The 25,793-nt window shown below is 43.1% G+C and overlaps 1 protein-coding gene and 1 long non-coding RNA gene across 2 annotated transcripts in view; one reads left to right on the forward strand and one right to left on the reverse strand.

The window, feature by feature from the left end:
- kcnh2b (potassium voltage-gated channel, subfamily H (eag-related), member 2b) overlaps positions 1-25,793 on the reverse strand; it is a 1,340,040-nt gene that overhangs the window by 625,827 nt on the left and 688,420 nt on the right. The gene's annotated exons all lie outside the window — the stretch shown is intronic.
- On the forward strand, positions 3,149-14,266 carry LOC117512222. The gene is made up of 3 exons (XR_004561253.1): positions 3,149-3,158; positions 6,038-6,040; positions 14,120-14,266. It is a non-coding gene; the product is annotated as an uncharacterized LOC117512222 (long non-coding RNA).

Consider the following 25,793-nt stretch of genomic DNA (forward strand, 5'->3'; position numbering starts at 1 on the left):
GGCGTCTCACCAAAGAGGTTTCCAATCAATTTTATAAACAATACATTTTCCCAGCAAATATGTAGCTGAAATGCAACCAGGCCACTCAGTAAAACAAGAAAATAAGAGGCAAAATTTTGCCATGGAAAAAAAAAAAACAGACTTCTAGGAATTTCCAGAAGACTCACATCACTGTGATATGATTCCCATGAACATGGATGTCTATTTACTGCTTGAAGTATATTGGCATTAAACACTCCCACTTACATTTCCCAGTATGCCTTGAGCTCATCCCTTGAATCTCTTACCTGGACAGTGATGGTCAGTGACTGGCACTTGTAACAGGAAGCAGACCAATGTTGGCAACACAGGAGGCTAACAACTAGCACAACATGTTGTGTGAACTGATGCTTAGTTGGACTAAAACATGGCTGAATCACTCACCCACCCTGACATTCATCTCACATTATTAACAGAGAGTGGGCAGAAATCTGATTGGACAACAGCATAATCCCAGCACACGAGGGGGAAAAAATGAAACATGGGGAAAACTAAGGCTTACACCATCTGGCCGCATCCAGCAGTGAGTTTGCATGTGCACTTGCATTGATAAATTCGTACTCTCATGTTCACTCATATGCTTTTGGGTCAGGTCCTGCATGCCCATGTTTAACAGCTGCGGCACTGCACTTGCAGCCTTTTCAATCACTGAGGTGCCACTACATCCCTGTGAATATTGCTCTCTAAATTTTTGCAACCACCTGCTCAAGCAGTGAGCACTGCAACACTGGAGCATTGCTCACAATCAAAATCAACCTCATCATTTCAGACATCTTTGGCACATGATCTTTGGTGCAAATTAAGGAGGAAGACAAAACAGCTAGAATGACACATGGTTGAAAGCATACTTTCAGCAAGGTCCCCCAGTGCCACTTAATTCCAGTACCAATCCACTCTCGAGTACCTCTTGCATTGAAAACACATTACTGTTGATCAATTCCAGATCATTATACCTCAGCTACTTGGTGTGCATAAGCCAGTGTTTTCTGAGTTCTGGTTCCATATAGAAAAATCATCCATATAAATGTGCAGTGTTGTATCATGTGGTGCAAATTGTGTCAAACCAAACACAGATCACAAATGGAATTTGTGTACTGGATTCATCAAGGCCTGTGTGAACAGAAAATGCCAGGTGCTGTTGGAAAATAAGAATAAGGAGGGTCTGTTTTCTAAAATTGTGATGATGCAAAAACTACTATTTACCATTTTGACCCATTGCCAACTAATTATTTAAAAATTTCAACAAGACATTCGGGAGCGGAGGACCCGACCTGTCCTGCCGGGACACATGTGATGGGTTACGTGATGGACAGTTGGAGGAAATGGCAGGTCATGTGCCTTTACACGCTGTCTGTGGAGGACGTCGAAGATGTGTATATATTTGGCATGGTGGTGACTGGGTTCCTGCTGTGTGGAGCGGGCATAGCGCTGGTTTACCGGAAAATTAAGAAAGTGGAAGTGGCAATAATTGGCCTGTCCAGGCTGCCCCACATGATTGATTCGATTGGAAGGGCAGTGTCAGCTCAGTCAGCGGGTGTTAACCGCGTGTTGGAAACCATCTCTGGTAGGATCGCTGCACTGGAAAACCGCATTGATCATCAATAATGACCGCATCTCCTCTCCTAATTCAGATGTATTGGAAGTCACTTGTCTCAGACTGTGGAATCTTTCAGGCATCTGCTAATCTGGATTTTCATTCGGCTTCCCAAAACACAGCTGCACTTCAAGGCCGCTGTGATAAAAACCTCCTGGAGAAGAACAACACTCATGCCTCACCCCCCCGGTCTTCCCCCGCCCTCAGCTTCTCCAGCTCTGACGTTGTCTGTGGACAGTGGACTGTTCAGGGCTGGGCCCTTCCTCCCTCCAGAATGGAAGAGCAAGGCCATTGATGGTGCCTAAAGGTGGCCTCCGGGTGTTCTGTCTGATAACTGGTCTCTCACAAATCTCGGTCTTCATCTCTCGTCCTGTTGTTATGTGTGATCATTGTTCATTGTGCTGATGGGTTTTTTCCTGCATTGCTGCTGCATGATTCAATGCAGCAGCAATGAAGTTTTTTCTTTCCCAAGTCTTACCTTGTGTGTGCTTTTTATATGTGTTCATGTACCGGGCCGGCTTATGTGTGTGTGTGTGTGTGTCGTTTGTCGTCATGAGGCCGGTCTTGGTTTATTCAGGATTTATTTAATTCATTTAAAAGAAAAACAGAAAAGCAAAATTAACAAAAAATTACAAACCATTGAACGAAAAGGAGCAGTTTGGAAGAACAAGACTTATATATTCTGCCCCTTTTTTACAATACAATCTTGCAAAGCATCATCAATCGACATCATTGCATTTCTATGACTTTGTCACATGCCACCGACTTCTTTCCTAATTTTAACCATTATTTAAAAGACTACATCCCTAATAGATTACATTTTAAACTTCAAACATTCTAAACATTATTAATAGATTACATTTTTGGCTTTGTCACAGCCCACTGACTTATTTCATAGCTTCATACTTATGAAATACATCAAGTTTAATATGTTTTTTAAATAATTTAAGCGACCTTGATTCTTTGATTTCTTTGTTGAGGTTGTTCCATAATTTTACACCATTCACTGCAATACTCCGTTCCTTTGTCTTGGTTCTGAATCTTGTTTTTTTAAAGACTTCTATGCCCTTCAAATTATAACTACTTACTCTTTTTTCAAACATATTTTGAATGTTTATTGGTAAGGTATTGTTATTCGCTTGGTACATTATTTGTAGTAATTTCAAATCAACTAAATCATGAAATTTAAGTACCCTATACTTAATGAACAATGGATTAGACGGATCTCTAAATCGACTGTTGCCAATCACTTTTAAAGCTCTTTTCTGCAAAATAAATAAAGGTTGTGTATAAGTTGTACATGGTGATCCCCAGATTTCTACACAATAAGTCAAATATGGAACAGTCAATGAATTGTACAATGTTAATAATCCATAACTATTTAATGAATATTTAACTTTATGCAAAACAGCAATGGCTTTCGCTATCTTTCCTTTTATGTAATTTATGTGTGACTTCCATGTAAAATCTTCATCAATCATAACTCCTAAAAATAACAGCAGGGCTGAGGGTTTGCTCAGCTGCTGTTGACCTAAGGCAGGACATACATCTGGAGCTGGTCCCCGGGCGCCTAAAGGCGACTTCTGCTCCTAACTGGCAATTAGGATGGGTTAAATGCAGTAATCACATTTCATTGTGCAGGGAACATGTTCCTTTGTGCATATGACAATAAAATTATTTTTAATCCTTTTGAATCCTTGAATATGAAACTGGAACAGCTGGCCAGCTGAGGTGGTTCGGGCATCTTTTGAGGATGCCCCTGGTTGTCTCCACAAGAAGGTCTTCTAGACATGGCCCTTCTTGGTTGAGACCTTATTTAAATGGACTGCATTTATATAGTGCTTTTCCATCTGCATCAGATGCTCAAAGCATTTTACACAATAATGCCTCACATTCACCCTGATGTCAGGTTGCTGCCATGCAAGGCATCCACTACACACCGAGAGCAACTAGGGGATTTAAGGACCTTGCCAAGAGCCCTTAGTGATTTTCCAGTCAGGCTGGGATTTGAACCGCGGATCCTCTGGTCTCAAGCCCAATGCCAAACGACTAGACTACCACCTCCCCTAAATTAATTTCTACTAATTGCTTGTGTTGTATAACAGTGCTTCGAAAACAACAGCAGTGAAATATAGGGTGCCTCAGGGTTCTGTTTTAGGTCCCTTATGATTTTTGTTTTATGCAGTACCTCTTGGACAGATGCAATAAAGATATGGAATTACTGTTCACTGCTATGCTGATGACAGATTACATGGCTATTAGAGCAAATAATATCTCCAATATCATAATTCGGGGCACTTATGTATTCAGCAAATAACTGTATATATATATATATATATATATATATATATATATATATATATATATATATATATATATATATATATATATATATATAAATTCAGAGAACACTGAGATGATGGCCACTGGTCTTCCAGGACAGACACTAGTGTAATCACCTAATGTTATCATTGGATGCATGTGTTGTTTATTATAGTGATAGCACAAAAAAATCTTGGGACCACTTTGATCCCCTGTTGTCCATTGGTCCACATATTGGAGAGATTACAAAGAATGCATTTATTCTTCATTTGTGAAATATAATATTACTGCAAAAGATTCAACCTGTCTTATCTTTGACTGATGCAGAGCTATCGCTTCATGCTTTTGTTTAATCTAGACTTGAATACTGTACTGTCTTATTTTCTCACTTGCATACTGGTGCAACTCAGGCTTCTCATTAATCTAATGACAGTGTATGTTTAATTCTGTGATTTTTCATGAATATGTAAATGTGCTCTATTTAAACATGCCTTCAGTGCATCATAGTCAGTTGTATTTGCCCATGTATGGATTTACGTATGCCTAGGTGCACTTTAGAATGCACTGACTACGCTTTACAAGTGTTTGCAAACTCATGACAAGTGTTCATGTTGCCAATGTGAAGGTTTAAATGAACATAGACACATCCATACTTTTCTGATGTGTCCACTTGCTGAAAAAATTTCCATTGAGAGTGCTGGACATGAAATGAGCTTTGAGGTTAACAGGCCAAATGTCATTTCATCTAAAAGCTCTGCCTGGACTTATTCCAACTCAGCTTGTACTGACTGATAATCTGATTCTATGTTGCTGATTTATGGAGCTCAGGCAGATTAAGACAATATGCACAACCAAGAAAAAAAAAGCAAAGTAAAAATGATGCATTGGGGACCACACATTTCCCACTAATCATACAGTATATCTGAACCAGTCTGATTATGGATTTCTTTTCTTTAACTCAGTGGTGTCCAAACTATTCCAGAAAGAGCCAAGAGGGTGCAGGTTTTCCTTGCAGTCACTGACTCCAGCAGGTGATTTCACTGATGAACTCATCCCACCTGCTCAAAGGGATGTTAATTAGTGAAATCACCTGCTGAAGTCAGTGGCTGTAAAGAAAACCTGCACCCTCTCGGCTCTTTCTGGAATAGTTTGGACACCACTGCTTTAACTAAACACAAAATCAAATCATCACCACTCTGGTTTTACAGACTGCCTGGAAATGCAGATGTATTTCTCATACTGGAAGAAGTGAGAAGACACTATTTTTGGGAGATAATGGACTCTAGCTAATGTGCCACAATTGTGAAAAAACTTGAGCTGAAGACAGAGCTGCAATTGGATATCATTCTCTGATTGGCGATCGCGTGATCTGTACCTGAGAAGAAGTGGATCTGTTTTCTGACTGGCGATCCGTGTGAGGACTAGTGGACTTGTTCTCTAGCTGGCAATCGTGCATGTGAAGCGTGCATGTGATGTGTGCATGCATATGATGCGTGCATGCAATGCATGCATATGATGCGGGCATGCAATGCATGCATATGATGCGGGCATGCAATGCATGCGTGGGGGGCTTCTTTGATGTTGTGGACATTTTATTTGCAAATGTTTACAACTGGGTGAGTGGCATGTTCATTTTTTTTCATCTTTTGCTTTTTGTTCCTTTCAATGGAGCTTTCAATGAAAGTCAAATTTTTATTTCACTTTGAGTCTGTGAGAATTTGGATCTTGGTCTGTGTGTGAAATGTGATGTGAAATGTCACAGATGTGATCACATCTGTGACATTTCACATCCATATACAAAGCAGCAATTAACAGCTTAGATGCAGGTTAAAACAGTGCAGCACGCCATTTTCTCCCACATCTCAGCTGTTTTATTGCCTTTGTACATGTAAAGGTTTACATACCCCTGTTCTTAATACTGTGTATTGCCTTCATCACTGACAGCTTGGAGTCTTTTGTGGTAGTTGTGGACGAGGCTCTCTGATGGTAAAGCTGCCATTGAATATGTTTCAGACTTAATTTATATCAGTTACAAAGAAATACCAACAATATGGAACTCTATGATAAATCTGCATGGAGTAGACAGTTCTCAAAAACTGAGTGACTGTGCAAGAAGTAGAAGAGTGAGGAAAGCCACCAAGACACCCAGACAACCTAGAAGAAGTTATAGGCTTACGTGGCTGTGATTGGAGAAATTATGCACAGTGCAAGCTTTGCATTTTGTATGACCAGTTATCCATCTTCATGATGAAGTGGTATAGAGGAGGATTTTCTTAAAAAGACCTGAAAGTTTAGCTACAAATTGCCAGAAGGTACATCTGAAATGCAAGCCTGGATTTGATCTGTTTTGGTGAAAGAAAATCCTTCTCTGCTCTACTCCACGATGAAGCTAAGAGTAGTGATGCAAAATGCAAAGCTTGCACTGTGCACAATTTCTCCAGAGAAGGATTTTCTTTCACCAAAACAAATCAAATCCAGGCTTGCATCTCATTTGTTGTTTCACTGTAGACTCAAGATTTGGCACTTCCTGTTTGAAACTTCCTATATCATGAGTGAACTTTGTACCGCTGCGCTTTGCTCGTACAAATTAATAAAATATCAAATGACAAGGATCTATTTTAGTCGTTATATAATACAAATAATGAATGTTTTTAGATTCTTTCGGTGAAAGACAGAATGTTCATTCAACTCGGCTTTGCCTCACTGAATGAACATTTCATCTATCACCTCATTAAATATTGGTACCATTGAACTCATAAACATTCATTATTTGTGTAACAGTCAAGTGGCCTCTGTGTGTGTGTATGTGAGCGTGTGTGTGCGTGCGTGTGTATGGCTATAATCACGCAAAAACCAGGGAGCTGACATCAATGTAAGCGCATAATACAGTTGTAAATATGTTAAAACTTAATGGATGACGCAAGAAAGTGAAAACACTTATTTCCATTGTGGTCCATTTAAAATCAAATGACAAAATAGAAGTAAAAATAAAATAAAACAATCACAATAATAATAGTGTGCATATGATAGCAAGAACCTAAACAAATTATAAATACATTGACAGTAAATTAACGTTAAAAAAAATACATAATTAACAGGAAATAAAAGGGTTGAGTGCCTCTTCTAAAAACTGTTGAGGTCTAAAGTTCTAAAAATATTCTGCAATCACACGCCATTCCAACTCATTATACATACTTTGGATAATTTATTACCACCCTTGAAAAATAGCTACCTGTTTTATAAACAGTACCTAATATAGAGCCCATGGATCCCCACAGGCAACATGCTTGTACTGATTATATCCCTTAAAGGTTAGTCCCTTATGAATTTTAAAAACTATTTAAATCATGAAAGGATTTTCTTCAGCACCACTATAATCTTGCACCTTAATATTTCAATAAATGATTCACAGTTCTACATCACCAGTATGATCAGAATGCCCCTTGTCTGGAGACAGTTTACAATTTTGGGGGTAGTGGAACCTATACCAGCAGTCAGACTGTGACGCAGGATACAGCCTGCGAGACGGGGACAGGATGAGAGTCTGTAGCAGGGCCACACATAGACAGACAAACACATTCACTCCCACGAGCAATTTCAAAAGCATCCATTTCACCTAACCTCTGTAACCTGCACGTTTTTGGAAGTAAGAGGAAGCCAGAGCAGCTGGATGGAACCCACATAAACACGGGAAGAACATGAAAATGCCGCACAGAATGAGAAGTGATCCATGACCTTGCTGTGAGGCAACAGTGCTAAGCCACTGTGCTGCCTATGTGTAGGTTCTCACTGGAGAGTTCCCAGTTTCCACTGAATGCAGCATGAACTTCTTCCTTCATGTTATCTGCAGGCGCTGACATCGCAAAGTCAACATACGCGTATGAGTATTTTCCATAGAAACCCCCAAAATAAATACTTTATGAGCAGCAAAAATAAGATTTTTTTTCACTTTTATGGACAATCAGAAGGACCTTTAACGACTGATGTAAATGAAGTCCACAACATATTCAGTGACTGATATTCATGCAGCCAACCCCTCATTTCTCAAAAGAAAACTGTTGATTCCGGAACTGGTGATTTTCTGTAAATTCATCAAAGTGCACCAGTTATTGTGTGATATAGAGATATGGCGCTGTTTCATTTCAATAAATTTTTTGTTGTTGTTATTGCTTAATAAGATTGAACATTTTATTCAATATTCCAGTTGTGCAAAATAGTTTCACTTACACATTGGTTCATTTATTTATGGCTATCTTTCAAATACTGCACTTAAAATTCAAGAGTGGCAACAATCCTGAGCAGAACTGCAGAATTCTCAAATCTTTCCCTCGTATGTGCATGAAAGCTGCAGAGGGTTAGACTGTTTTTTTAATCAGTGTTTTTTTTTAATCTACAGCCCTGAACAACTGCAACCTCTAAAGAAAGAACTCTGACCTCTGACCTCTCAGAAAATGAGAAAGAGAATAGGGGCGTTCTCCTCTGATATGACATTACTGGTTCATTAGTCACATTAACAAGCCCAAACTTCCACTTGCAATAAATCATGGGTGAAATCCTAAGTGCTGTTCCATTACCTTAATAACTCATGTGAGGTTTCTTAATTTAATACTTTGCAGGTCAAGAAAGCAGGTCAGATGGTACTGAGCCTGTACTTCAGGTCCTGCCCTGAATGTGTTTGTTTGATACTTAATTACTTGTGTGTCTGATGTAAGTGGATAAAGATCATTTATATCCACAGTTTTCCTCAACATCAGTAACAATGCTTCATTTTTGTGCAATACGGGTTACAATTAGCACCAGCATTCCAGAAATAATAACTCACCCCAAAAGTAGGTGTGTTCCCTGACAGAAGGCTGCAGATTTAATTTAATTAGCTTATAATGCGCCAAATCACAGCAAAAGCCCTCTCAAGGCACCTTACATAAAACAAGTAGACATAAAATTGAATAAATGATTAAAAATGAATAAAAAATTCAAATACATAAATAAAAACAGAAGTAAAAGAATAAAACAAATAGAACTAAAAACTATCCATAAGAAAGAGAATAAAAATAGGTTTTGAGATGTTTTTGAAATAGGTTTTGATGATGAAACAGAGACTCTTGTTATGGGGGGGGGGGCTAGTGGTGGTTTTTAATGAAATGATTTTGAATGAAACATTTTTGTTTTTTTGTTTTTTTTTTTCAGTATAAAAACATTCAAAGGTGTTAACAAACCACTAGGTGGCAGAGTACAACAACTTTCCTTTGGGTGTGATGTTCACAGTGTGCTTTACTCTCCAGGCCTGTTGTGAGTCTGTCCGACAGAGATGCACAGGATTTACTCAGCCAGTTTACACTACGGTCTGTGAAATTGTTCTGTGTGATCCAGCAGGCAGTACACCATGCAGCAGGTAAATGAAAAGTAATGATGGTCTAGTTGAAATGTGTGTGTATGTGTGTGATTGATGCAGTGGGGCTGATGAGAGTGAAATGGTTGAGAAGTTGACAGTGTTCATGGCTGACTAGGTTATGCATTAAAAGCAGCTCCACATCCAAGAAAGCAGCTGCTGTGGATGAGGTGAAGAAGCTACAGAAGCCATGGTTGTGTACTGGGACCCTTACCAGATTAGTGAAATCGGTTCAGAAGTTTGGGTGTTGATACAAAAAGAAACATATAAGCCATTTACTGAGAGCTTATGTGACATGTGTTCAAACATGGATGACTCAGTGTAACTCTGTAATTTAAACAAAAACGAAGTGGAAACTAGGATTTCTTAATTTGTATTCAAGCAAGGGGATTAAGATGAATTAAGAGGCAAGGGACAAGGCCATTGACAAGGTGCGTGAGAGCAGTGTTGCCACAGTTACTTTGAAAACGTAATCCAATTACTGATTACTTATTGAAAAAGTAACTTAGTTACTTTACTGGTAACTCAATTTTAAAAGTTTACTCGGTACTTTATTAGTTACTTTCAACAGCTGCTAACAAAAACCCCCTGCCACGTCAACATGATAATGTTAACCAGTTTTGCCAATACTCACTTTATAATCACCCTTTCTTGACTTTAGTGAACATAAATACTTGTTTTATTACAAAAATAAAATAAAGGCGTCTTTCTTGACCTCATATTTAATTGTTGACAGCAAAGTAATGGTAAAAGTTTCTATCCAACATTGTTTGTAAATGTTGCTCTAAAATTTTAACATTTAAATTCTTTCTAAACACTTTAGTTGATCTTAGTTGATTTAGTTGGGGAGGTGATGGTCTAGTGGTTAAGGCGTTCTGCTTGAGACCAGAACATCCTTGGTTCAAAACCCAGCCTGACTGGTAAATCACTAAGGGCCCTTGGGCAAGGTCCTTAAGCCCCGTTTACACATAAATGGTAAGAGCTCCCGGAAGCGTCCCGGAAGACATTTTGGCCGTCTTAAGGATCACACGCCGTTGTTAACGCCGGCACTCGGGGGCGTGGCTTAGTTCCGGCTTTACCGGGAATCATTGAAAAAATTATTCAACATGTTGAATAATTCCGGGAGCGTTCCAGGAGAATTCGCGTGACGACAGAGACAACGCGAACAACGGCGTTTGATACTTTTTAATCGCCGTTTCATCCTGCCCCTTCCTGTAGTGCCGCAGTTTTCACCGCCGTAATTGGCGACCGGCATTGTATCCCTAATCAACGGTGTGTAAAACGGCGATAGAGCCCACATCGGCGTCCTCAAGGGCGTTTTAACCGGCGACAGAGGCAGACAAAACGGCGGCGCTAGCGGACAGTACGCCATTCTAAACGCCACCTCCCGGTTAACGGCATTCCAAATGGCCGATAGGGGGCGGTCAATATAAAACGCTAGCGCGCTGCATGCAGGCCTCTCACTCGTGGCCAGCTCCAGATATTTTTGCAGAGAACCTCCAGTATGCCTCCTAAAAGAAAATTGGCAGCAGCAAGGACTTACCAAGAGGTCTGGTTCAGAAGCAGAGGGTAGCCCTGTGGTGGAGATGGAGCAACACGTTGAGGAGGGGAAAAGGAAGGAGAAGAAAAGGCTGAGTATCTCCCTCCCCCTGCAGTGACAGAGGCATGTATTCCTGCTGCTTCAGCCTATTATACTCTGGGGGCGGTGCCTATATGCAAAAGTTCCTGGAGTAACGCAGGATTTGCCTGGATAAATCCAGCCATACACAGGGCATTATCGGCGGCAGCAGAACACCGCCATTCTCACGCGTGTCTTAACCTGCGATTGTAAAGGATAGAACTGGGTATTAGCCCCCGTTGCCTGACGTGTGCCGGATACTACGGCATCAAAATGCCGCTTTATTTGGCGGATTTAGCAGTATTTTATCCGCGTATTTGCGGCTATTACAGCGGTCAAAACGCCGGTGAAATGCTACGCCCCTTTCCACCGCGAAAACAGCCAGAACTACCGCGAACTTCGGTCTACGTACTACCCGCCGACAAATCCGTCTATGTGTAAACCATGCTTTAATCCCCTAGTTGCTCCCGGTGTGTCGTGAGCACCCTGTATGGCAGCACCCTCACATCGGGGTGAATGTAAGGCATATTTGTAAAGCGCTTTGAGTGACTGATGCAGATGGAAAAGTGCTATATAAATGCAGTCCATTTAGTTGATGAAATTATTATTGTTATTAGAATTATTATTATAAGTAGTAGTAGTCAGAATAGTATGAAAAAATGTCTGCATAAGTGGACGTTTAATCTACGGGTGTTGTGGAGGAGCCACGTCCTCCTCAGAAACAGACTTAGGTGCATTTGGGTGAAAAAAGTTAGTATTTGTTTATAATGCATCACGGATCAGCTGTTTTTAGCGAGGACACACAGAGTGGTCACTCTTCACACTCCTCCATGCCCTGACCTTAGAGAAAACTGGCTGTAAATATGATTTGTATTAACAATAGTCCTTACATTTGGTTTGTCCAACAATGTATAGCCTCTGGAAAAGCAGGTCAGGTCTGACAGGTCAGAGGTCAGCGAGGCAAAATAAAAAATAAATAAATATAAAAACAAATAAATACATAAAGGACTAACTGAATAGTTTTCTGTCTTCCACAGGGATGGGGGGGCGGGGGGTGATGGGATGGAAGAAGGATATAAACATCATATTTCCCTCTCACAGTCTGAAGACCTACTTTACCACTCACACATCATAAGTACATATTGTTCCAAGTTGTACCTGTCATTTTTTGCAGAGTGCATGTGGATTTGTATAAAGGAGAGGAGTTTGAAAATGTTGCTGACTGCACAGTTTGATTATTGTCCTTCTGCTTTGCATTTGACAAGAGTGAAAACCAGCTCATGTTACAGATGGTTCCTGATACAACAGAATTATGTGTTGTTTGTAGCCTGAGCATTGTGAGATTTTTGGATTTATCATGAGGTCCACACAAAACGTTCTTTATAACTCTTAAATATGTGCTTAATTAAAAAAGGAAACTTGGATTACAGCATTCTGTTTTGAAAAGTAAAGTGCAAGATCATCATTGCATCTCTTAGAATCTGAACTGAAATTTACACAGACAGAAATAATGAGCTAAATACCTCCCCAAAGATTTAATTCTGTACAAATGAATAAACCATAGATCAGACAAATAGATTACAAAGAATTGGTAAAATAAAGAATATTGGTTGACCCCTACTTTGGCTATCAATTCTTCTAGGACTTGTTGTTGTGTCTGCTGGAGTCACTATGGGTCAAGTCTAGGAGCATGCTCTTTTACATTTCCTTCTACCTCGATGGAGCAGATCTGGGTCCTGAATGACAGCCACTCAGGCAGGCCACCGGTCCATCCCCATCACATTGAAGTCAACAACTTTCTGCTGCAGACATGTGACCTATGTCTGCCCCTTGGCATTTGCAGTTACTGTGGTTCCAGGACTGAGACCCTTGCATGCCTAATCACACACAAAGAAATAGACCACCTGGGTGTAATGCCGTAACTAATGTTCTCTCATGATACAAGTAGCATATCTCATCTGAGTCTCTCTACGTTGCCCTTCATTTTGTCGTAGAGACTTTGGAGAGGGGTCCTTAGTCACATGACGCAAGTCTACAAGTATTTAGCTGTGCTCAATTGTTCAAATAGATCTTCTTAAAGGTGTTAAAAAAAAAACAACAAAAAAAAAGTCCAGAACAGCCTATCTTTATTGCCAGTCGCAGACCGAATGGTCCGCCCTAAAAGAATTGGTCCGCCCTGCCTTCACTGCACATTTGTTATTTCAGACCACAGCAGCGTTCTGAGTCTGACTCTCTACACTAAAAGCAATCAAATCAATCAATCAATCAATCAATCAATCAATCAATCAATCAATCAAGATCTTTATTGTCATTATGCAGGCATAACGAAATTTTGCACACTCCCGGCAAGGCACATATTAATAAATCAGCACACACATAAATAAAACACTTAAATAATAACAGTAAAAAATAAATAAACAAATAAATAAATAAAGGTAAAGAAACACTTAAAATAATAAAAAAAATATTTACAGGTGGTGTGTGTATGTATCTACATGAGAATGAGTGTACAGGGGAGAGAGGAGGTGACAATGAGGAGATAAAAAGACAAAAAGATAAAGTGCAGCTTAGTGCGCGTCTTGATTGAGTTTGATTGTTAGGGATGTGTGTGTGTGTGTGTGTGTGTGTGTTCATGGTAGACATGGAGGTGTGAGTCTGTGTGTGATAGGGGTAGGTGTGTGTGTTTAAGGGGGGAGGGTTCATGTTGACAGTTCTGTAGGGGGGTGGGATGCAGTGGTTTACTGCAGGGGGGCTATGGCTTTCACAGCTCTAGGGAAGAAGCTGTCCCTGAGTCTTTTCGTGGTGGCTTTGATGTTCCTATACCGCTTCCCTGATGGAAGTGGTACAAACAGTGCATTGCCCAGGTGGGTGGGATCGGCAGCCATACGTCTGGCCCTCTTCTGGACTTGGGCAATGTAAACGGAGTCCAGCTCTGGTAGACGGCGGCCCACAATCCCCTGTGCTGTTCTCACCACCCGGGCTAAGTCCTTTTTTATTTTGTGACGTGCAACTGACATACCACACCCTCACACTGAGACACAAGATGCTCTCAATGGTGGCTCTGTAAAGTTCACTAACACCTGAGAGGAGAGTCCAGACCACTTCAGCTTCCTGAGGAAGAAGAGCCGTTGTTGGGCCTTCTTTACCAGGTGTGAAGTGTTCACAGTCCAGGTGAGGTCAGAGGAGATGTGGATGCCCAGGAACTTAGTGCTGTCTACACGCTCCACTGCCTCTCCGTGTATGCAGAGAGGAGCATGCTCAGTCTTCCTGGACCTCCTGTAGTCCACGATGACCTCCTTTGTCTTACTGGTGTTCAGGATGAGGTTATTCCTGGAATACCATCAAAGGGAATAATGTGGAAAGGAGGAAGTGCCAAGATGGCGCCATTGTGTCTGGCTGCTCGTCTGTTGCTCTCCAGTCCATTTGTTATTTTATTGTTTTTAAGTTATGCTGTTTTTGAATCGGAGTCACTACGGGTGTATGATTGGCAACCGCTGCTGGATTTCCAGCCCCTGTCCGGGGTACGGTCCAGGTATTGGAAGACAGAAGTTTACGCCCACATTTTTATCTGAGATTCAGGCTTTTCTGTGCCAGGCTCCTGTGCTGCCTTTCAGCCGAAAGCGCAGTCGTCGCCTCGGGAGACGAAGTGGCTGGCTGGTGAAGCTGAAGCTCTGTTTGGCTTGCTGTTTGTCTGGACGAGCTGTGCACAGAATTCTGGCAGGATCTGTCCTGCCCTGGCGCCTTGTGGATCCAGTCAAAGCCTGTGTGGTGCCGCTGGTCGGCTCTGAAGACTGTCGGACCAGCCGTACCACGTCTTCGCTGGAATGAATTGCACCAGTGGCACTCTCAGAACCTGGGCTTGCTTCGCCGGGTTCCGAACAGTCAGACTGTCATCGCCACTGAGGTCCTTAGCCTGGGTCTGATTAACATCAGATCATTGTCCTCTAAATCTTTGTTGAAAATGATCTAATCATGGATCATCATTTAGATATGATTGGCTTATGTGAAACCTGGCTCAAACCCACAACTCTCCTTCCTTTGAATGATGCCTGCCCACTGGCATATAGATTTACTCACGTGTCTCATGGTGTGAAGGAAGGCAGAGGTGTTGCTTTTATTTATGAATCTAGGTTTTCTTTATTAGGTATTGGGGTCACAAATATAATTTGTTTGAGCATTTGACTCTCCAGTATGCCCATGATGCTAAGTACTGTCAGGGTCATAAAACTGGAGCTCAGCTATTGTTGTGTGGGCCGCCCGAAGAGGAGGCACTGCTGGCTCACCACCAGAGGGCGCCCTGCCTGTCGTCGGGTTTCAGGCACCAGAGGGCGCAGTCACCTCGCAGGAGCACCAGGAGCACCTGAGCTGACAGCTGTCAGCAACTCAGCCATTCTGTGCCGTACGCACACGTTTTTGCATCTGAGCTTTTTGCAGTTGTTTAACCTTTTGTACACTTGCAGCTTGTAGCCGAGTTTCTGGAAGTTGGAGGAGTTGGTGTCTCCACTCCTCCCATCAGACTTGATTAAGTGATACATAAGGCACTGCACATACTCTGTGTTCCTGTGTTTGGAGGTGGAGGTTTTTCCCTCAGGAAGGAACTGTATTTTTGCTGACTGTTTGCTGGGTGTACACACACCCACCTTTAACTTGTGTCTGTTCCTGCCAGCAGTACCGGATCTGACAGCTGGAAGCGGTCGCCACCTGGGGACTCAGGACTTGGCGGCTCTGGTGTGTTGCAGGTCTCCGTTGGTGGTGGAACCTCGTGGGTTCCAGCTCTAATCTGGTTAGGTGTCTCCTACCCTTGGGCCTGCCCACGCGTCACTGAGTTTTGTGATTGACAGAGTAAAAGCATATTTGGTTGTTTGTGCACATTTGCAGAATAAATTGTTATTTATTCGGACTTCCTATTGGCCGTTCATTTACGCCCCCTGGTGTGTGTCCGTGTACTTCACTTTCCCAACAGCTATGTTATTTTGTCACTGTTTATAGGCCCCCTGGCCCATATTCTGATTTCTTAGATGAATTTGGTGCATTCATCTCTAGTTTGTCAACTAGTGCAGATAACATCTTGATTATTGGTGACTTTAACATTCATATAAATAATCCCTCTGATCCCCTTAGCAAATCATTTATTTAAATTGTGGTTGCATTGGGATTCCAGCAATGCATTCAGGACCCGGCGCACATTAGTAGAATTACCCTGGATTTGGTTCTTGCACATGGGTTTGCTGTCATGAATACTGACATCTTGCCTCTTGCATCGATGGTCTCAGTCAGGTTATCACTTATCAGGTTTTCAGTTATTGCGTTTAGTGGAACAACAACCATGTCTACTACTTCGACATCATATTAAACCCTCAACTCTGACTGAACTCGAGGCTAGAGTACTTGATATTTTAACTTCAAGTTTGGAGAATGCTAAATCAGTAGACAGCCTTGTGGATAGTTTAAATTCAGCATTTAAAAGTACACTTGATAAAAGTACACTTGCGCCTCCTCTTTTAAGGCCATGCCCTCCCAAGGCACAGTCACCTTGTTTCAGTGTTACTTGTGTGACCTTAAGCAGAAGGCTAGAGGTTTGGAATGGAAATGGCGTAGTTTCAAATTAGAGGTGTTCCGCCTTGTGTGGGGGAATGCTATTTTAGATTATAAGCATGCAGGTACTGGCCACAAAGTGGGCCTATTACTCTGATTAACTCAAGTTCTTGTTTGACAGGGTAGCATTTCTCATTCACGGGTAGCCACCTGTTAGTCATTCTCACTTTTCAGCGCAGGACTTCTTGGATTATTTTGAGAAGAAAATAGAAGATATTAGGTTGAGCATATTTCAGCATGCCTTGGCCCAGCCATTAAACTCTGCTATGGAGGTGGGTGCTACCACTGAGGTGTTACAGAGACTTACAGCATTTAATAGTATTTCATTAGGTGTGCTGACAAAACTCATGGTGTCTACAAAAAGCACAACCTGTTTATTTGACCCTATACCAACAAAACTGTTTAAGGACCTGTAGCCCATTCTTGGGCCAATTGTGCTGGGAATTAGCAATCTGTCATTAACTTCTGGATCTGTTCCCAAAATGTTTTAAATCTGCAGTAATTTAAAAAAAATCACTTATGAAATCAAATCTTGACCCTAGTGTATTGAAAGATTACAGGCCCATATCAAATCTGTCATTCTGTTCCAAAAATTTTAAAAGGTGGTTTCACACCAGCTCGTAGACCACCTCACTGAGAATGATCTTTTTGATCCATTGCAGTCTGCTTTTAGGAACTATCATTCCACAGAGACAGTGCTCACTAAAGTAGTGAATGATCTTCTGAGAGCAATGGACTCATAGAACACTATGGTTTTGGTGTTTTAGATCTTAGTGCTGCTTGATACCATGGATCATCATATTTTGCTCGATAGGTAGGAGAATCATTTTGGGATTACTGGAAGTGCCCTTGCGTGGTTGACGTCATACCTGTCCGGGTCGTTCTCAATGTGTTTTGTATAATAACACTACCTTTACCCTTAGTGACATGAGATTTGGGGTTCCACAGGGATCCGTTTTAGGCCCCTTGCTTTTCTCCCTGTATGTAGCACCCCTTGGGCATATATTGCGGCGTTTTGGGATTGCCTTTCATTGTTACGCTGATAACTGCGGGAAATCTCATTCCCATAAAATTCCTGGAGGACTGCCTTCTATCAGTGAGAAGATGGATGTCTAGTAACTCTAGCTGGAGCTCAGCCTGGGTTCATGTGTCATACATCATGCGGACAAAGTGAGGAACGTTGGGGTGATTTTTGATCCCACTTTGTCCTTTGACCTTCACATCAGGGATGTTATTAGGACTGCTTTTATTCTATCTGCGAAATATAGCAAGGATCCGCCCCATCCTGTCTATGGCTGATGTTGAGACCCTGATTCATGCTTTTGTTTCTTCTTGACTAGATTATTTTAATGTCCTATTTTCAGGGTTACCGCAGTCCAGCATTAGGGGTCTTCATTTGGTTCAGAACACTGCTGCCAGACTTTTGACACGAAGCAGAAGGTTTGAACATATCACACCCATTTTGGCATCTTTACACTGGCTCCCTGTCTCTGTGAGAGCAGATTTTAAGGTTTTATTATTGACTCATAAGGTTGTTCATGGACTGGCGCCATCATATATGGCCAATCTGGTGGAACCCATGTGCCGGCCCAGGTGTTGCGGTCCCAGGATGCAGGACTTCTCTCTGTTCCCAGGGTGAAGAAGTCACCGGGTCAAAGAGCTGTTTTTATCATGTACCCGCTCTGTGGAACAGCCTTCCTGTGACCATGAGGCACATTTCTTATGAATAGTTTTTATTTTATATCTGTTTTATTCTTTTACTTCTGTTTTTAATTATGACCTTGAATTTTTATTTATTCATTTTAATTTTTCTGTTGAACTGTTTTTTGTGAGGCACCTTGAGACGGATTTGGCGCTTTATAACCTGATTAAATTGGATTGAATTAAAATTGAATGTGATTATTAACCATCAGATGACAATGTAAATCCTCTTAAATCTGTCAGGACTGGACGAGGGCAGGACACAAATGCAGGCTCGACAAAAGGAAATATACTTAAAGGGTGGTTTATTCAGGCTTGGGATCGTTAACAGCAAGGCAGTCCACGGAGCAAAAATACTTGACAAGGATTAAGCTGAAGACGTGGTCCAAAGAACAAGCAAGGTCAAAACAGGAGCAAACAGGTATGTCAGAGCAGAGGCAAAAACAGGATCCAGAACACAAAACAGAGTTCAAAACAAGGCTTGGCAAAACTAGAATGAAACAAGAGGCTGGTACGTGAGTAAATCAACGAACGAGCGGGGAAGAAGTGAACAGACGCAGGTTAAATAGGGACAGGTGTTTAATCAGGAAATGAGGTGCACGTGGAGGAGGAAAGGCCTGGAAAGGGGGGCGTGGTCAGGTGACAGCTAAGAGGCCAATGATGCAGAAGGGCGGTGACAAATGGGCAAGAGAATGACAGATGAAGGGGCGTGGCTGACTGAGAGGACAAAGTGCAGGTGCGGAACAGAGAGTGCAGTGATCCGGAAAAGACTGTGGAAACAATGAGAGACTGACAAGCAGGAGCAAGAGAAAGGTGATCAGATACAAACAATGAACACCACCCTAACTTGAACAAAACTGAAAGCATACAGTAACTTGATAAGTGAATCATGGGAAATAATACAATAAAACCTACTTAGAACAGACAGAAGAACTACAAGAAAACAAAACTGAAAACCAAAACCAGAAATACCCAAATACTTAACAGAAGAGAGAACAGTAACAAAGCAAACAAACACTAAATGCTGAAACATAAAAAACAGACTGTGGATAAACTAGAATGGAACTAAAACATAGCTGTAAAGTAACAAAGAAAGAAAGTGACAAAGCATATGAGAACATTGAATAAACGTGAAGAAAGAGGCAATAACAAAACAAGACTAAAACATAACTGAGGTGAAAAGTAACAAAGGAAGAAAGTGACAAAGCAAAAATCAGAACATGGAATAAACGTGAAGAAAGAGGCAATAACAAAACATGACTAAAACATAACTGAGGTGAAAAGTAACAAAGGAAGAAGTGACAAAGCAAAAATCAGAACATGGAAAAAAACCCCACATGAGAAAAGGTAATTAACAAAAACGAGGCTGATGCCAAAGGAACAGAACTTAATGAAGAAGGGGGACATATTGGCTGAGCCTGGAAACGACCGTGACATGACGTACCCCTCCCCCAAGCGGGTGCCCCCGGGCACCCGCCCAGGAACCCGACACCGGGAGGGCGGCAGGGGGAACAGGACGGAGGGCAGAACGAGAGAGGAGAGGCCACAAGAGGGCCGAAAAAAACAAACCCCAGGGATTCTGACAACAGTCCCCAGCAAAAACAGTCAGAGGAAACGAGGAATAACAGTACCCGGGCAGCGGTCGAGGGACCCAAAACTGGGCATAGCCAGGGCAGGAAAGAGGCCCCCAGGTGGGCGACAATACGGCTCAACAAAGGGCCTGGGCACACGACACACACCCGGGTCATGATTACCACGAGGTCAGGGGAGTGGACCTGTGGAGAAACGGGCGTGGAGACAGCAGGAACTCGGCCTTGGGACAAACCGGCCCCTAGCGTGGTTCCCCAAAGAACAATCGGGGCCAGGTTTAGGACGAATAGCTCCAAAACAGTGGGTACAGAAAACAACCTCCTCAGGAGGAGTCCCACCGTGCGTAGAAGCCACTGGGCAAAAAGGGAGCAGAGCTAAGCCACACGCAAAACAGAGGGCGTGCACATTCCAGGTATGGTAACACAAGACACTTAGGTGCATACACACTACCTTACAACAATGACAAAACAAGACAGAAAGAGCCCTCATACAGTAAATAAAAGTTCTTGAACAAACCCCAAAAAAGCAAAAAATCCCATAAACGATCAAAGTGCAGACAGAAAACAAACAAAACCAGACCAACACAAGTACCAACCAGAAAACCCTGTATTTGCTCAGGGTGCTGAATGTATTGCACGAGAAGGTTAATCAAAGTCTGTGGATAATTGGCATGCCAGAAGTACTTGGAGACTTGAGAGAGAATTGTAACAGGCGTGAGATGGAGAATGTTTCCATGAACCCACAACCACCCCCTGGGGAGACCCCTAAGAACAAATAATGTTACCCAACCAGCCAGGTCATGACGCTGTGAAACTGTGAGGCAAGGTCGACATGGTCCACCCCAGGAGTAGGCGTGGGGCTTGAACCAACAAAGCACAGAGGAAAACAACGTGAGTACAAATAGACCCGCAACAAATACAGTTCAAGCAAAATGTCACTAACCATCTCCAGGTTTGCGTCCTCGATCGTCATCTTCTGTGCTGGCAGGGAAGCTGGAGCAGGATGAGGAGGCGCAGGAGGGGAAGGTTCCGACGGCATGCGTGCGAACGACGCACCGCCTGGCCTTGAGACTGGTTGTGGTGCGGCGTGTGCTGGAACAGGTGCTGGCGCGGTGCGCGCAAAGTCCAATGCAGCTGTGGGCATGGAGTCTGGAGCAGTCGCTGGTGCCGCAGGTGCGGAGATTGCTCCAGTCGCTGGCGCATTGTGCATGGAGACCGGGCTGGCTGGAAGTGTCGCAGGTGCCGCTGGCGTGGAGACTGGAGCAGCCGCTGGTGCAGCTGGCGTGGAGTCTGGAGCAACCGCTGGAGTGAGGTGCACAGAGACTGGTTTGGCGGAAGGTGCCGCAGGTGCGGAGATCGCTCCAGTCACTGGTGCAGTGCACATGGAGACCGGGCCGGCTGGAAGCGTCGCTGGTGCCGCTGGCATGGAGACTGGGGTAGCCGCTGGTGCAGCTGGCGTGGAGTCTGGAGCAACCGCTGGAGTGATGGGCACAGAGACTGGTTCGGCGGGAGGTGCCGCAGGGCGGAGATCGCTCCAGTCGCTGGTGCAGTGCGCATGGAGACCGGGCCGGCTGGAAGCGTCGCTGGTGCCGCTGGCGTGGAGACTGGAGCAGCTGCAGGTGCGAAGCGCACGACGGTCTTCGGTGGCACGGCGCGCAGGGCTGTTGAGGAGCTGGAACAGGAGGAAGGCTGAGAACAGCCGTTGTCGTGGCCCGGAGATGTTGGGAAGTCGGGCATGAGGAGGCCGGCTCCGCTTCGGGTCCGAAGCGAGCGGTGGGAAGCCACGTGTGTCGCTCGTGGTGCGGACTTAGGTGGTGCTCGTGAAGGGGCTTGCATGGGTGTTGAGCGTGGTCGTGGTCCCGGTGTCTTCGGTTTTGCAGGTGCAGCCGGTTCTTTTCCTGATGCACACCAGGCTGCGTCCGATATCGTTATGTGCCGTGGTGCGGTCGAACAGGCTGCGGTGATGTCTGATTCAAACATGAACTCTCTCGGATCTTCGATACATGGCGGAAGAAGGCCCTGCTTAAACTGAGCCTTTATGTTCTCAAGGTCAGGAAAGGCGCGAACCACGTCAGGCTCGGCTTGTAACAGCTGGTCAAGGTCCGACAGAACGCGACGTCGGTTCTGTGGACTCAGATTGTCATGGTATTCATAAAACAAGTCCTGTACCTTGAACAAGACGTTTACCGAGTCCTGTACTACAAACTGCTCTGACTCCGACGAATTGTCTTCGTCATCGTCATCACAATCGCTCCATTCAGCGTCGTCATCGACAGGCAGGGGCTGTGAACACGGGTGGGCCTCTGGATGTTTTATCCAGTCAGGAAGTGTAGTGCCAGAAAAAAATCGTGTCCAGGTCTTGCAGATCAGGGAAGCGTTCATAAAGCCATTCTTGCTTCCACGATTTCCCATGCCTGCTCAAGATAATCAAATTTCTCTTTTGGAGAGAAACAGTCACGAAACAAATAAAAAAAATTGAAGGTCATCAAAAAATCCTCTGATTGTATCAGCGTCTTGATTCCTGGCGACCGATTCGAGCCCGCTGCGTCCATGTCTGCGCGTTCGTTCTGTCAGGACTGGACGAACAGAACTAAATGAAGAAGGGACATATGGGCTGAAGCCTGGAAATGGCCGGGACATGACAAATCATCTAAGTCAGTTTAAGCAGAAACGAGGTGACAATTGGTGAGTCACTACTGACACTCTGAATGACGTAGGCACAGCAGCAGCACGTCTGAGTCAGACGAGCTGCTGTGGCACTCTGATCGGTGCCCTTTCTCTTATTATGAAATAATGTTGAATTTATGTAGAAATGATTGTTGTACAAAAGCTTCAGATATCTGTCGCTGAAATGGAGTGCAATTTTAAGCAGAAATGAGATGATAATCAGTGAGTCACTGCTGACGCTCAGAAACGACACATGCACAGTGAAGGCAGGCTGGACCAATTTTTAGGGGGGGGTGTTTCAGTCTGCGACACTGGCAAGAAAGACTAATACCCCCGTCACACATAGCCAGAATCATGCAGAATGTATGGAAATGTACTCTGTTCTCAAAACAGTACATGACCAGCATTCACGTTGCACGCAGGGGGAGAAAAAGAGGAGAGAGAGAAAACCTTGCGCTCAGACAGGAGAAGCTGGCACCACTGTGCATGCTGGGTCCATGATGCTACAGACTGACACGCACATGGATTTGATACATTGGAAAAAGTCAGAAGACATCATTTCCAGGAGTTAATGGACTTTATTTAACTTGCCACAATCTTGAGAGAACTAGAGGAGGTGAAAGCCAAGTTGAGCTGCATCTGGCAGTTGCATGACAGATCCACCATAAGAAGTGAATGTTTGACAATTCATCCCACTGGCGATCTGTCCATGAGCAAGAGTTAATGGGCATTATTTAACTTGCCTAATCTTGAGAGAACTGGAGGAGGTGAAAGCAAACTGAAGAGTAGCATCTGGCGGTTGTGCGGGCGATCTGCCGTGAGAAGTGAACAGTGGACATGTCCTCCCATCGCCGATCTGCACCTGCGGAGTGGACGTGGACATGTACTCTGGACGCGGAAGCTTGGCTCGCCTCTTCTTTCGTGGTTTTAAAGCTTCACTGCCATCAAAGCCCAGCGGGATGAATATAATCTATCAATAAAAGGATTTTTCGCCCTGGCGTGTAGAATTGCGGAGGCTTGGTATACATTAGTGCAGTGTTGTGTAGATTTACAAGCAGTTGTAGAGTGTTGTGTAGACTAGCTTAAAAACTGTGTACTTTCTGCATCCAATGCTCCACGCTGAAAAAATTAAACATGTTTAAAATTTATGTTTAAAATTTAAACATGTTTAATTTTTTTTGCCTCCACCTCATGTAGCCCTCAGCATACTGGTGTGTAGGGGAGTTAAAAACTTGGTATAGAGCTACTAAAGTCAGCGTAGTCAGTACGCTGCAGTACGCAACTCTACATTGGCCCCGATGTGAAAGGAAGGCTTAACTCCTCACTCACCTTTTTAAATGCTGCAATCAGGGTATCAAGTAATTTCACAGAGATCACAGTATCCATGAAGTCATGGTCAGAAATTGTTTTTTCACTGACAGAAAGCCACCCAAGTCACTGGACTCAACAACCTAACCATCACCAAGTCTATGCAAACACTGAGCAGCACAGGAACTGGAACATGCCAGAATTCACTATACTGTATCCACTCCACACATCACTCACAGTACCTGTGTCAGCTATGATGTCCAGCAACATTGTAGAGGTCATTTAAAGTCTCAGGATATCCAATAAAGCAGCGTAATCAACAGAATCAAATGCTTAGTGAAAGTATGTTGCCAAGAAACTGACACCTTTAGCACATCAGTCATTGACATGTTGGTGTGTAATTAGACTGCTTTGATCGCTGATCAAGTCAAATCAAGTCAGGTCTGGCAGTATATGCTGCTGCTGGGCTCCACAACACCACAGAACTACCTTGAGTCCTGGATGGTATCCACCAGGCAGAACAACAGGTCCATCCCATGTCTCTAAAATAACCATCTATCTGTCACACCTAAGTCAAATGTGGCAATCCCTTGGCCTTCTCCAAGTACTGGGGTCCTCAACACTCATCATGCACAGAGAAACGGGCCACCTGGCCAAAATGTTGAAGCTGATGCTCCTTCACAATGCAAGTGATATCCTTGTCTTAGTCTTAGTAACATCTTGTTTGATGCAAGGTCTTTCCAGCAGTACCCAAGGATCCTTCAAAGGCACCTAGTACCAAAGACATCCAGTCTTTGCTGAGCAAGTAGCTAACACTAAATCCTATTGAAATGAACATTGCATGTACCTTGCTAAGCACAGACAGCAGTGTAATAACCCTGTGGTTACTGCAATTCAAGATAGGCATGTGCTTTTAGCCTGGTCCATTGGGATGATACTGTACTTGTGTTCCAAAAGAAAATGTGGTTTGCATGTAATGCCAGGAGAACAATATATCCAACCCCCTGGAGGTCAGCCTTGATACCACAGATCCTTTCAGCATTAACCACCTTCGCTGGAGTATCAGCCACAATAATCCTGGCAACAGAGATGTCTGACAGTGTGGCAGGAGGATCTTTATATGCAGTAGTGTCAGAATAATAGTAGTGCTATGTGACTAAAAAGATTAATCCAGGTTTGAGTATATTCTTATTGTTACATGGGAAACAAGGTACCAGTAAATTCAGTAGATTCTCAAAAATCCAACAAGACCAAGCATTCATGATATGCACACTCTTAAGGCTATGAAATTGGGCTATTAGTAAAAAAAGTAGAAAAGGGGGTATTCACAATAATAGTAGCATCTGCTGTTGACGCTACAAACTCAAAACTATTATGTTCAGACTGCTTTTTTAGTAATCCTGTGAATCACTAAACTAGTATTTAGTTGTATAACCACAGTTTTTCATGATTTCTTCACATCTGCGAGGCATTAATTTTGTTGGTTTGGAACCAAGATCTTGCCCGTTTATTAGTGTGCTTTGGGTCATTGTCTTGTTGAAACACCCATTTCAAGGGCATGTCCTCTTCAGCATAAGGCAACATATCCAAACTGATCCATGATACCTCGTATGCGATATATAGGCCCAACACCATAGTAGGAGAAACATGCCCATATCATGATGCTTGCACCACCATGCTTCACTGTCTTCACTGTGAACTGTGGCTTGAATTCAGAGTTTGGGGGTCGTCGCACAAACTGTCTGCGGCCCTTGGACCCAAAAAGAACAATTTTACTCTCATCAGTCCACAAAATATTCCTCCATTTCTCTTTAGGCCAGTTGATGTGTTCTTTGGCAAATTGTAACCTCTTCTGCACGTCTTTTACACTCAACAAAAATATAAACGCAACACTTTTGGTTTTGCTCCCATTTTGTATGAGATTAACTCAAAGATCTAAATTTTTCCACATACACAATATCACCATTTCCC

Source organism: Thalassophryne amazonica, chromosome 1, assembly GCF_902500255.1.
Source record: "Thalassophryne amazonica chromosome 1, fThaAma1.1, whole genome shotgun sequence".
Lineage (NCBI taxonomy): Eukaryota > Metazoa > Chordata > Actinopteri > Batrachoidiformes > Batrachoididae > Thalassophryne > Thalassophryne amazonica.